This window comes from Papio anubis, chromosome 12 (genome assembly GCF_008728515.1).
Source record: "Papio anubis isolate 15944 chromosome 12, Panubis1.0, whole genome shotgun sequence".
NCBI classification, from domain to species: domain Eukaryota; kingdom Metazoa; phylum Chordata; class Mammalia; order Primates; family Cercopithecidae; genus Papio; species Papio anubis.
The window spans coordinates 47,793,764-47,808,474 of record NC_044987.1 but is presented as its reverse complement, the minus strand read 5'-3'; the positions used below and the strand labels follow the sequence as shown (position 1 = coordinate 47,808,474).

At 39.4% G+C, this 14,711-nt stretch overlaps 1 protein-coding gene across 3 annotated transcripts in view; it reads left to right on the top strand.

Annotated features, from left to right (window-relative positions):
- HIKESHI (heat shock protein nuclear import factor hikeshi) overlaps positions 1-14,711 on the top strand; it is a 41,324-nt gene that overhangs the window by 4,531 nt on the left and 22,082 nt on the right. The gene's annotated exons all lie outside the window — the stretch shown is intronic.

The window sequence follows — 14,711 nt, the reverse complement described above, 5'->3', positions numbered from 1 at the left end:
GCCTGTAATCCGAGCACTTTGGGAGGCCGAGGTGGGCAGATCACGAGGTCAGGAGATCGAGACCATCCTGTCTAACAAGGTGAAACCCCGTCTCTACTAAAAAATACAAAAAAATTAGCCGAGTGTGGTGGTGGGTGCTTGTAGTCCCAGCTACTCGAGAGGCTGAGGCAGGAGAATGGTGTTAACCTGCGAGGCGGAGCTTGCAGTGAGCTGAGATCGTGCCACTGCTCTCCAACCTGAGGGACAGCAAGACTCTGTCATATATATATATATATATATATTTTTTTTTTTTGGTAGCCTGTGGGCATTTTAGCAAATAATGAGAGGAATCTTCTCATAATTTATAATATACACCTACATGTGTTAAGTGAGAAGATAAACCAGATAGACTTGTATAGCAAATAGAATGGAAGTACTTATTTTTTTCCTTTAAGATTGTTGAATTAGATTTGATCACCCCTCCAATGTTCTTCTTTTGGTTCTGTTGACATTTATTTATTTATTTATTTATTTTTTATTATACTTTAAGTTCTAGGGTACATGTGCACAACGTGCAGGTTTGTTACATATGTATACATGTGCCATGTTAGTGTGCTGCACCCGTTGACTTGTCATTTACTTAGGTATATCTCCTAATGCTATCCCTCCCCCTCTCCCCACCCCACAACAGGCCCCAGTGTGTGATGTTCCCATCCTAGGTCCAAGTGTTCTTGTTGTTCAATTCCCACTTATGAGTGAGAACATGCAGTGTTTGGTTACCTATCCTTGCAATAGTTTGCTCACAATGATGGTTTCCACCTTCATCCATGTCCCTACAAAGGACATGAACTCATCTTTTTTTATGGCTGCATAGTATTCCATGGTGTGTATGTGCCACATTTTCTTAATTCAGTCTATCATTGATGGACATTTGGGTTGGTTCCAAGTCTTTGCTACTGTGAATAGTGCCGCAGTAAACATACATGTGCATGTGTCTTTATAGCAGCATGATTTATAATCCTTTGGGAATATCCCCAGTAATGGGATTGCTGGGTCAAACGATATTTCTAGTTCTAGATCCTTGAGGAATCGCCACACTGTCTTCCACAATGGTTCAACTAGTTTACAGTCCCACCAGCAGTGTAAAAGTGTTCCTATTTCTCCACATCCTTTCCAGCACCTGTTGTTTCCTGACTTTTTAATGATCACCATTCTAACTGGTATGAGATGGTATCTCATTGTGGTTTTGATTTGCATTTCTGTGATGGCCAGTGATGATGAGCATTTTTTCATGTGTCTGTTGGCTGCATAAATGGGATCTTCTTTTGAGAAGTGTCTGCTCATATCCTCTGCCCACTTTTTGATGGGGTTGATTTTTTCATGTAAATTTGTTTAAGTTCTTTGTAGGTTCCGGATATTAGCCCTTTGTCAGATGGGTAGATGGTAAAAATTTTCTCCCATTCTGTAGGTTGCCTGTTCACACTGATGGTAGTTTCTTTTGCTGTGCAGAAGCTCTTTAGTTTAATTAGATCCCATTTGTCAATTTTGGCTTTTGTTGCCATTGCTTTTGGTGTTTTAGACATGAAGTCCTTGCCCATGCCTCTGTCCTGAATGGTATTGCCTAGATTTTCTTCTAGGGTTTTTATGGTTTTTAGTCTAGCATTTAAGTCTTTAATCCATCTTGAATTAATTTTTGTATGAGGTGTAAGGAAGGGATCCAGTATCAGCTTTCTACATATGGCTAGCCAGTTTTCCCAGCACCATTTATTAAACAGGGAATCCTTTCCCCATTTCTTGTTTTTGTCAGGTTTGTCAAAGATCAGATGGTTGTAGATGTGTGGTATTATTTCTGAGGGCTCTATTCTGTTCCATTGTTCTATATCTCTGTTTTGATACCAGTACCCTGCTGTTTTGGTTACAGTAGCCTTGTAGTATAGTTTGAAGTCAGGTAGCGTGATGCCTCCAGCTTTGTTCTTTTTGCTTAGGATTGTTTTGGCAATGCTGGCTCTTATCTGGTTCCATATGAGCTTTAAAGTAGTTTTTTCCAATTCTGTGAAGAAAGTCATTGGTAGCTTAATGGGGATGGCATTGAATCTATCAATTACCTTGGGCAGTATGGCCATTTTCACAATATTGATTCTTCCTATCCATGAGCACGGAATGTTCTTCCATTTGTTTGTGTCCTATTTGATTTCGTTGAGCAGTGCTCTGTAGTTCTCCTTGAAGAGGTCCTTCACATCCCTTGTAAGTTGGATTCCTAGGTATTTTATTCTCTTTGAAGCAATTGTGAATGGGAGTTCACTCATGATTTGGCTGTTTCTCTGTTATTGGTGTATAAGAATGTTTGTGATTTTTGGACATTGATTTTATATCCTGAGACTTTGCTGAAGTTGCTTATCAGCTTAAGGAAATTTTGGGCTGAGACGATGGGGTTTTCTAAGCATATAATCATGTCACCTCCAAACAGGGACAATTTGACTTCCTCTTTTCCTAACTGAATACCCTTTATTTCTTTCTCTTGCCTGATTGCCCTAGCCAGAACTTCCAATACTGTGTTGAATAGGAGTGATGAAAGAGGGCATCCCTGTCTTGTGCCAGTTTTCAAAGGGGATGTTTCCAGTTTTTGCCCATTCAGTATGATATTGGCTATGGGTTTGTCATAAATAGCTCTTAATATTTTGAGGTACGTCCCATCAGTAACTAATTTATTGAGAGTTTTAGCATGAAGGGCTGTTGAATTTTATCAAAGGCCTTTTCTGCGTATATTGAGATAATCATGTGGTTTTTGTCTTTGATTCTGTTTATATGATGGATTACGTTTATTGATTTGGGTATGTTGAACCAGCCTTGCATCCCAGGGATGAAGCCAACTTGATCGTGGTGGATACACTTTTTGATGTGCTGTTGGATTCAGTTTGCCAGTATTTTATTGAGGATTTTTGCATCGATGTTCATCAGTGATATTGCTCTAAAATTCTTTTTTTGTGTCTTTCTGCGAGGCTTTGGTATGAGGATGATGTTGGCCTCATGAAATGAATTAGGAAGGATTCCCTCTTTTTCTGTTGATTGGAATAGTTTCAGAAGGAAAGCTCTTCTTTGTACCTCTGGTAGAATTTAGCGGTGAATCTGTCTGGTCCTGGACTTTTTTTGGTTGGTAGGCTATTGGTTATTGCCTCAATTTCAGAACCTGTTGTTGGTCTATTCAGGGATTCAGCTTCTTCCTGGTTTAGTCTTGGGAGGTTGTATATGTGTCCAGGAATTTCTCCATTTCTTCTAGATTTTCTAGTTTATTTGCGTAGAGGTGTTTATAGCGTTCTTTGATTGTAGTTTGTGTTTCTGTGGGATCGGTGGTGATATCCCTTTTATCATTTTTTATTCCATCTATTTGATTCTTCTCTCTTCTTTATTAGTCTCTCTAGTGGTCTATCAATTTTGTTGATCTTTTCAAAAAACCAGCTCCTGGGTTCACCGATTTTTTTGAAGGGTTTTTTGTGTCTCTATCTCTTTCAGTTCTGCTCTGATCTTAGTTATTTCTTGCCTTCTGCTAGCTTTTGAATGTGTTTGCTCTTGCTTCTCTAGTTCTTTTAATTGTGATGTTAGGGTGTCAATTTTAGATCTTTCCTGCTTTCTTTTGAGGGCAGTTAGTGCTACAAATTTCCCTCTATACACTGCTTTAAATGTGTCCCAGAGATTCTGGTATGTTGTGTCTTTGTTCTCATTGGTTTCAAAGAACATCTTTATTTCTGCCTTCGTTTCGTTATGTACCCAGTAGTCATTCAGGAGCAGGTTGTTCAGTTTCCATGTAGTTGAGTGGTTTTGAGCGAGTTTCTGCTTCCTGAGTTCTAGTTTGATTGCACTGTGGTCTGAGAGACAGTTTGTTATAATTTCTGTTCTTGTACATTTGCTGAGGAGTGCTTTACTTCCAACTATGTGGTCAATTTTGGAATAAGTGCTATGTGGTGCTGAGAAGAATGTATATTCTGTTGATTTGGGGTGGAGAGTTCTGTAGATGTCTATTTCGTCCACTTGGTCCAGAGCTCAGTTCAAGTCCTGGATATCCTTGTTAACTTTCTGTCTCGTTGATCTGTCTAATGTTGACAGTGAGGTGTTAAAGTCTCCCATTATTATTGTGTGGGAGTCTAAGTCTCTTTGTAGGTCTCTAAGGACTTGCTTTATGAATCTGGGTGCTCTTGTATTGGGTGCATATATGTTTAGGATAGTTAGGTCTTGTTGTTGAATTGATCCCTTTACCATTATGTAATGGCCTTGTCTCTTTTGATCTTTGTTGCTTTAAAGTTTGTTTTATCATAAGAGACTAGGATTGCCACCCCTGCCTTTTTTCTGTTTTCCATTTGCTTGGTAGGTCTTCCTCTATCTCTTTATTTTGAGCCTATGTGCGTCTCTGCACATGAGATGCGTCTCCTGAATACAGCACACTCATAGGTCTTGACTCTTTATCCAATTTGCCAGTCTGTGTCTTTTAATTGGAGCATTTAGCCCATTACATTTAAGATTAATATTGTTATGTGTGAATTTGATCCTCTCATTATGATATTAGCTGGTTATTTTGCTCATTAGTTGATGCAGTTTCTTCCTAGCATTGATGGTCTTTACAATTTGGCACGTTTTTGCAGTAGCTGGTACCAGTTGTTCCTTTCCATGTTTAGTGCTTCCTTCAGGAGCTCTTGTAAGGCAGGCCTGGTGGTGACAAAATCTCTCAGCATTTGTTTGTCTGTAAAGGATTTTATTTCTCCTTCACTTATGAAGCTTAGTTTGGATATGAAATTCTGGGTTGAAAATTATTTTCTTTAAGAATGTTGAATATTGGCCCCCACTCTCTTCTGGCTTGCAGAGTTTTTGCCGAGAGATCTGCTATTACTCTGATGGGCTTCCCTTTGTGGGTATCCCGACCTTTCTCTGTGACTGCCCTTAACATTTTTTCCTTCATTTCAACTTTGGTGAGTCTGACAATTATGTGTGTTGGAGTTGCTCTTCTCAAGGAGTATCTTTGTGGTGTTTGCCATAATTCTTTGCTTTGATACTTTGAGGCATTTTGTGAAGAAATGTGAGAATGAAACTAGATTAGGTGCTATTTATACCTATTGAATCTCTGGTTCCCTTGAAAATCTAGATGAAGACAGACCTGAAAATTCCTTTTTAAAAATTTTTAATTATTTTATTTATTTTTGAGATGGAGATTCGCTCTAGTTGCCCAGGCTGAGTACAATGGCACAATCTTGGCTCACTGCAATTTCCGCCTCCCGGGTTCAAGTGATTCTGCTCCCTGAGGCTGCTGAGTAGTTGGGATTACAGGTGCCCACCACCACACTTGGCTAATTTTTTGTTTTTTTTAGTTGAGACAGGGTTTCACCATGTTGGCCAGGCTGGTCTTGAACTCCTGACCTTAGGTGATTCACCTGCCTCAGCCTCCCAAAGTGCTGGGATTACAGGTGTGAAAATTATTAAAATACAAATATATATTCTCCTAGAAACTGTTTATGGTGTCCAAAGTAAAATTGTATTTAGGTACCATGTAGGTAACTTGTTCATATATTTACCAAACATTTGTGTATCTATTATGGGGATATAAAGGTGATAATTAAGTTCTTGCCTGAGATAACTCATAGAGGAAGACATTTCTGTAGACCAGTAATTGGAATGGTGAAAAGTAATAGTGGATGTTTGTACAGAGTGCAGAAGGAGAATAGAAAAGGTAGCAATTAACTCGTAAGTGGGTTGGGGAAGCTTTCGTGGAAGAGGTGACATTGGAGCTCTTAGGCAGACAAGTAGGACTTTGTCAGTCCTATAAGAGATCTATTGGGCATTCTTTTCTTGGTGGAGGTAATAGGGGCATAAGGTGAAAGTTTGAAAGCGTGGTGTGCTCAGAGTGACATCAGGGTATATGTGAGAAAGTGAGAAAGATAGGCATGGATTATGAAGTTTTAGGTAGCACACTGACTCATTGGAAATGTAATAGGTCAGCAGTTTTTAACATGCTTAGGTCACAGACCTATTCCATAGTATTCTAGAAAGTATGTGTACCATAATGTAAATACTCAAATATTTGCATCTACTCTGAAGCCCATTCATGTATCCCTCCCGCAAAACAACTGCTCTTGTAGGTGTAGAGAAGCCAGTGAACAATTTTGAGTAAAGGAATGATATCAGATTTTATTTTGCTGTGAGGCCTCTGTGAAGAATGAACTGCAACAGTTGTACCTCCTCACAGAGGAGGTAGCTGTTACTGTTTTATATAGTTGGTATTCTACAAGGAGAAATGGGAGGCTGGGTGTGGTGGCTCACGCCTGTAATCCTAGCATTTTGGGAGGCTGAGGAGGCGAATTGCTTGAGCTCAAGAGTTTGAGACCAGCCTAAGCAACATGGTGGAACCCCCCTATAGTAAAATACAAAAAATTAATCAGGCGTGGTGGCATGTGCCTGTAGTCCCCGCTACTTGGGAGACTGAGGAATGAGAATCGCTTGAACCCAGGAGGTGGAGATTGCAGTTGCAGTGAGCCACGATCATGCCACTGCACTGCACTCCAGCGTGGGCGACAGAGTGAGACTTCATCTCAAAAAAAAAAAAAAAGAGAAATTGGAGAGAGCAATATTTAAAGCTAAAAATTGTTTAGAATTGTAAGGAGCAGATTAAGTCCCTATAGTCCTTCTCAGTGGGGGGTTTCATGAGATAATTATCATAAATTCCTAAGGCTATGGTTCTTAAAGCAGGAGCTCCTTCCTGATCTGTAGGATCAACATCACCTGGGAATGTATTAGAAATGCCGATTCCTGGCAAGACCCCAGACCTGGTGACTCAGAAATTGGGTGTGGAATCTAGAAGTCTGTACTGTAATAAGTTCCCAAATGTTTGTGTTGCAAGCTAAAGTTTGAGAACTTCTGCTCTAGGGCATTCATGGTACACATACCCCTTATACATATGGCATAGCATTTGAACAATCTTTGGGAAAATTAAGATGGTAGTCACTCTTAAATCATTTTTTATTCTTCATTTTGGTTGTGCCTAGAAGTAAACAGTGTATCCGTAAGTAGAAAAATATAAATAGATAATTCAGTATATTCTAGTAAAATTACTGAACATTAAATATAAAGTAATAAAGCAGCCAGAGAGAGAAAAGTCATTTATAACTGAACAGCAGTTAATTTAGCATACTTAGCAAGAGCATTAATAGAAGCCAAAACCCAATAGAATAATATCATTAAAGTGCCAAGGAAAAATAAAATAACTTTCAAAACTGTCATTCTAAAGGAAGAAATATATTTTCAGATGGAGATGAAGAGTTTACCACTCATAGACCATTAGCTAAAGAACTACTTACCGGAGGTAGTTGTACTTTATAAGAGGAGGTTGAACCCAGAGCTTAGAAAATGATGCAAGACACAAAGTTAGCACAGAAATTGATAAACCTATAGACAAATTTGGACAACTTGATTGTATACAACAGCATAACAAACACACAAGAATTAATTACTGTTCTAGAAAAAAAAAATATAAGACAGGAGGGGTGTTAATCTGAATTACTGTTTTTTGAGGTCTGGTTCTTAAAAAGGAGAGTAATAATACTGATTCTACTTACAAGTAATCCTATTAAAAATTTAAGTAAAACTAAGCTGGGTGTGGTGGCACGTGCCAATAGTCCCAGCTACTCAGGAGATCAAGGTGAGAGGATTGCTTGAGCCTAGGAGTCCAAGACCAGCTTGGGCAACATAGCAAGACTGTCTTCATTAAAAAAAAAAAAAAAAAGTGCACCTTCCATGTCATTAGAGTAAGTGGAGGAAAGGCAGTAGAGAAAACAGTCCACTAGAATGTAGGAAAAGAGGAAAAAGAAGGCTGGGTGCGGTGGCTCATGCCTGTAATCCCAACACTTTGGGAGGCCGAGGCAGGTGGATCACTTTAAGGTCAGAAGTTCGAGACCAACCTGGCCAACATGTTAAAACCCCGTCTCCACTAAAAATACAAAAATTAGCCAGATGTGGTGGCGGGCGCCTGTAATCCCAGCTACTTGGCAGTCTGAGGCAGGAGAATCGCTTGAACCCAGGAGTGGAGGTTGCAGTGAGTCGAGACCCCACCACGGCACTCCAGCCTGGGCGAGAGAGTGAGATTCCGTCTTCAAAAATAAATAAATACATAAATAAAATTTAAAAAGGGGGGGCGGGAAAGCAAAGAAAACACATAGTATAGTATAAACAAAGTAAGGCATTGGAAATAATTTCAACTTTATGAGTTATATAAATCAGTTTATATAAATGTAAACAGATTAAACTTACCAGAGAAAACAGAGATGCCAGAATGAGATTGTTTTATTTAAAGGCAGCAAACAAAATAATTATATTGCTATTTATGAGTAAGGAATCTGAAACATTCTGTTTTTTTTCTTTTGAGACGGAGTCTCGCTCTGTTGCACAGGCTGGAGTGCAGTGGTGCAATCTTGGCTCATTGCAAGCTCCGCCTCCCAGGTTCATGCCATTCTCCTGCATCAGCCTCCTGAGTACCTGGGACTACAGGCGCCCACCACCACGCCCGGCTAATTTTTGTATTTTTAGTAGAGACGGGGTTTCACCTTGTTAGCCAGGATGGTCTCGATCTCCTGACCTCATGATCTGCCTGCCTCGGCCTCCCAGAGTACTGGGATTACAGATGTGAGCCACCATGCCCGGCCGTGAATCTGAAACATTCTAACACAAGGAACCAAAAGAAAGCTGGCATAAGTATATGAATTTTGAGAAAAATTAGACTAGGCAGAAGTATAGTCAAGGATAAAGAGATTCATTCACAAGGAATGAGATAATTTACTAGGAAGACTTAAGTATTTCTAGGAGGTTGCAGTGAGCGGAGATGGCAACACTGCACTCCAGCCTGGGCAACAGAACAAGACTCTGTCTCAAAAACAGAAACAAAAAGAAGTGAGGTTGAAGTGAATAATCTAAGTATTTAACATAAGCATTCCAAAGAAAGAAGAAAATGATGATGCTAAAAGTAGAAATTAATGATAGAAAACAAACAATAGAGAGGCTCAATGAAACCAAAATCTGTTTCTTTGAAAAGACTGATGAAAAGATGAGCCTCTAAAAAGATGAATCAAGGGCCAGGTGTGGTGGCTCATTCCTGTAACACCATCGCTTTGGGAGGCTGAGGCAGGTGGATCACCTGAGGTTGGGAGTTCGAGACCAGCCTGGCCAATATGGTGAAACTCCATTTCTACTAAAAATACAAAAAATTAGCCAGGTGTGGTGGTGTGCGCCTGTTGTCCTAACACTTGAGAGACTGAGGCAGGAGAATCACTTGAGCCAGGGAGGCAGAGGTTGCAGTGAGCCGACATCGCGCCACTGTACTCCAACCTGGGTGATAGAAAAAAAACAAAAACAAACAATGAAGAATCAAGGAAAAAGAAGGCACAAGTAATGTTATATAAAATGTGAAGAACAATAACTACAAGTTTAATAGAGCTTCAAATAAAATATATAAAGTTTTATGCCAGTACATTTGAAATGACATAGGAACAGACAAAATTGGCTATTTTCTAGAAAAATATACCAAACAAAACTGAAATAATTTATTTCAAGAATAGATTGAAATCCTGAATAGATGTAATATCAATAAAAGTAAAATCAGTAATTAAAAATATACCTCTTCCTTCCACATACAGCCATCAGATGAGTTTACAAAGTTGTACTATACCGTTAAGAAACAAATTGTTCATATTTTATATAATTTTCAAAGAATAGAGAAAGAGGAAAAGTTACTCAGTTTAATAAATTTTGAAGCCAGTATAACCCTCATACCAGCAATGGCCAAAGACAGTATGAGAGAGGATAATGGCCTTTGTCAATTTTATTTATTTAGAATTTTTATCTAGGTACCTTAGTTATAAAATAAATTTAAGTTATTTAAAAAATTTGTATTAATAGAAAATTCAAGCATATAGAAAAGCAGATCTAAGTGGAATATTGAACCCCATTCTAGTCATCATCCAGCTTCAGAAATGACCACCTCATGGTTAATGTTATTTTATTTAGATGCCCATTTACTTCTCTTTTCATATTATTTGAGAGCAGATTCTACAATTACCACATGCAATCTGTAAATATTTTAATGTATGTCTTTAAAAGACAGTTTAAAAAACTATAATACTATTATTACATCTAAAGATAATTTTTTTGTTTGTTTTAGAGCTGGGGTCTTACTCTGTTTTCTAGGCTGGAGTGCAGTGTCCAGATTATAGCTCACTATAGCTTCAAACTCCTGGGCTCAAGCAATCCTCCTGCCTTAGCTTCCTGAGTAGCTAGGACTACAGGTTTGCACCACCCCTTTGGCTAATTTATTTTTGGTAGAGATAGGGTCTTGCCATGTTGCCCAGGCTGGTCTCAAATTCCTGGCCTCAAGTGATCCTCTTGCCTTGGCCTTCCAAAAGTGCTGGGATTATAGGCATGAGCCACTGTGCCTGGCCTAAAAATAATTTTTTTTTTTTTTTTTTTTTTTTGAGACCAGTCTCACTCTGTCGCCCAGGCCAGAGTGCAGTGGCAAGATTTCAGCTCACTGTAGCCTCAAGCTCCAGGGCTCAAGTGATTCTCCCACCTCAGCTTCCTGAGGAGCTGGGATCACAAGCGCTCATCACCACACCTGGCTAATTTGTGTCTTTTTTTTTTTTTTTTGTAGAGATGGGGTTTTGCCATGCTGCCCAGGCTGGTCTCAAACTCCTAGGCTCAAGCAGTCCACCCCTTAACCTCTCAAAGTGCTAGGATTACAGGGCTGAGTTATCACACCTAGCCCCAAAATGATTTTTTTAAATACCAGATTGAATATCTTTAATCAGTGTTCAAATTGTCAATGGTCTCAAAAGTTTTATGTTTAAGTTTTTAAATACTTTAAATCAACATCCATGTAAGGTCCTTACAGGGCAATTGGTTGATCTCTCAAGTATCTTTTATACAAAGATAATGTATTCTCTCTTCTCCATTTCCAAGAAATTACTGGGACTTAGAGGTTTAATCAGATTTTAGTTTTTTAAGTTTTGGCAGGGTTCTTTTTTTTTTTTTTTTTTTTTTTTTTTTGAGACGGAGTCTCGCGCTGTGTCACCCAGGCTGGAGTGCAGTGGCGCGATCTCGGCTCACTGCAAGCTCCGCCTCCCAGGTTCACGCCATTCTCCTGCCTCAGCCTCCGAGTAGCTGGGACTACAGGCGCCCGCCACCACGCCCGGCTAGTTTTTTGTATTTTTTTTAGTAGAGACGGGGTTTCACCATGTTAGCCAGGATGGTCTCGATCTCCTGACCTCGTGATCCACCCGCCTCGGCCTCCCAAAGTGCTGGGATTACAGGCTTGAGCCACCGCGCCCGGCCTGGCAGGGTTCTTATAGGTGGTGGTGTGTTTTTCCACCAGGAATTACATATATGGATATGTTTTTGTGTGAAACTTAGCAGCCATTTGTTTGTAATTTATTAATTCAGTAGGGGTTCAGAATGATAGTGTTCTAATTTTGTCATTTTATTTATTATCTGTAAAATCTGTAGAGATAAACTTGTATATCTACTGTTTTGTTACCCAGAGATGGAGTTGTCATAGGAAACGCGGGATAAATGCTTCATTCTTTTTCTTTATGTGTGAATGTTCAAAAATGAGTTGATTCCCTAGCATCCTTCAAAGCTACTTAAAACAATTTTTAAAAGAATTATGAATCATGGATATATGTGTTTAGATATATTTGATTTATATATGATGTATTCTGACTATTGATATACCATCAGAATCCACTGGACCCAATTTTAATTTTTGAGTTTCTTTTTTAAGCAGGCTTTTATCCTGTGTTAAGAAATCTTGTAAAGAACAAAGAGGGCTGGGCACGGTGGCTCACGCCTGTAATCCCAGCACTTTGGGAGGCTGAGGCAGGTGGATCACTTGAGGTCAGGAGTTTCAGACCAGCCTGGCCAACGTGGTGAAACCCTGTCTACTAAAAATACAAAAATTAGCTGGGCATGCTGGCAGGTGCCTGTAATCCCAGCTACTCGGGAGGCTGAGGTAGGAGAATTGTTTGAACCTGGGAGGCGAGGTTAGAATGAGCTGAGATTGTGCCATTGCAATCCAGCCTGGGTGACAACAGTGAAACTCTGTCTCAAGAAAACAAAGAAAATTTATTTTTTATTAACAGATTATAGTAGCTTTATTGATGTATAATTGACACACAGTTAATTGCACATATTTGAAGTGGCTTGATAAATTTTGATATATCTACACTTGTGAAACTGTCACCACAATCAATGAATGGATCTGTTTCCACCACCTTTTCTCCACTGTAGGCAACTCCTGATGTACTTTATGTCACTATAAAATAGTTTGCATTTTCTAGAGTTTTATATAGATGAAGTCATACAGTATGCACTCTTTTTTTTTGTCTGGCTTTTTTTACTCAGAATAATTATTTTTACAGTCATTCATGTTATGTGGATCCTTTGATTGTGGTGTTCATTTTTTTCACTTTTTTTTTTTTTTTTTTTTGAGACAGAGTCTCATGCTGTTGCCCAGGCTGGAGTGCAATGGTGTGATCTCAGCTCACTGCAACCTCTGCCTCCTGGGTTCAAGTGATTCTCCTGCCTCAGCCTCTTAAGTAGCTGGGATTACAGGCATGCACCACTATGCCTGGCTAATTTTTGTATTTTTAGTAGAGACGGGGTTTTACCATGTTGGCCACGCTGGTCTCGAACTCCTGACTTCCTGATTCACCCACCTTGGCCTCCCAAACTGCTGAGATTATATGGGTGTGAGCCACCGCACCCGGCCCATTTTTTTCACTTTTATGTGGTGGTCATTCCTTTTTATTGCTGGGTAGTATTCCATTGTATGGATATGCCACAATTTGTTTAGCTGTTTGCCTGCTGATGAACATTTGGGTTGTTACTAGTTTTGGGCTCATAAAAATAAAACTACTGTGAACAGTTGTCTGTACATCTTTGTATGGACCTATGCTTTCATTTCTCTTGGGTTAATATCTAGGAATAGAATGGCTGCATCATATGGTAATTAAATGTTTTACCTTTTAAAAAATTGCCAAACTATGTTCCAACATGGTTGTTTTGTTTTACATTTCTTTTTTTTTTTTTTTTTTGAGACCACATGTCACCGTCACCTTAATGGTATGATCTTGGTTTACCGCAACCTCTGCCTCCCAGGTTCAAGTGATTCTCCTGCCTCAGCTTCCTGAGTAGTTGGAATTACTGGCACTTGCCATTACGCCTGGCTAATTTTTGTATTTTTAGTAGAGATGGGGTTTCACCATGTTGGCCAGGCTAGTCTCGAACTCCTGACCTCAGGTGATCTGCCTGCCTCAGCCTCCCAAAGTACTGGGATTACAGACATGAGTCTCCACGTCTGGCCTTGTTTTACATTTCAACCAACAGTGTATGAAAGTTCCAATTCTTCCATGTTCTCATTAACACTTGGTATGGTCAGTTTTGACCATTCTAATAGGGGTGGTAGTATGACCTTGTCGTTTTAATTTGCATTTTTCCAATGACCAGTGATACTGAGCAGTTTTTTTTTTTTTTCTTTTTGAGACCGAGTCTCACTCTGTCACCCAGGCTGGAGTGCAGTGGCACCATCCCAGCTCACTGCAACCTCCATCTTCCGAGTTCAAGCAATTCTCCTGCCTTAGCCTCCCGAGTAACTGGGATTACAGGTGAGCACTGCCACACCCAGCTGATTTTTATATTTTTTTTAGTAGAGATGGGGTTTTACCATGCTGGCTAGGCTGGTCTCGAACTCCTGACTTCAAGTGATACACCCACCTCAGCCTCCCAGAGTGCTGGGATTACAGGTGTGAGCCACCATGCCTGGCCTCCGAGCATTTTTTAGTGTTGTTATTTGCTATTTATATATCTTTTCTGGTTAATATCTAAATCATTTGCATGTTTTTAATTGGGTTGTTTTCTTAAAGTTGTTTTGAGAGATCTATATGTGTGTGTGTGTATGTATATATGTGTATGTGTATATGTGTGTGTATGTATATATGTACGTGTATATTATAGTGTGTGTATATATATACTTGATACAAGTTCCTTATCAGATATGTGATTTGAAAGTATTTTTTTCCCAGTCTTTGGCTGGTCTTTTCTCTAACAGTGCCCATCCCTTCTAACAGTGTTTTTTGAACAGAAGTTTTAGATTTTGATGAAGTCTAATTTTTCAGTTTGTTCTTTTCTGGGTTGTGCTATTGATGTAAGAAATCTCTGCCTAACCCAAGGTTGCAAAGATTTTCTCCCAGAGGTTTTAGTTAGATTTTATATTTATAACTGAGATCCAATTTGAATTAAATTTAATATTTATTCAAGGTATCTGTCAAAAAAAATTTCTTTTTTGGCAAATGGATATTTAGTGGTTCCAACATTTGTTGAAAAGACAAAATCATGAACATATTTTTCTGCATCCATCATCAAGCATGTTCTCTTGATACTCACTTGGGAGCTCTCAACTGCTTATTTTAAAGTAAAATATAGGCTGGACATGGTGACTCATGCCTGTAATCCTAGCACTTAGGGAGGCCAGGGCAGGTGGATCACTTGAATTCAGGAGTTCAAGACCAGCCTGGGCAATATAACAAAACCCCATCTCTACAAAAATTCATAAATCAGCTGGCTGTGGTGGCTCACGCCTCTGGTCCCAGCTACTTGGGAGGCTGAGGCCTCAGGAGGACTGCTTGAGCCCAGGAGGCAGAGGTTGCAGTGAT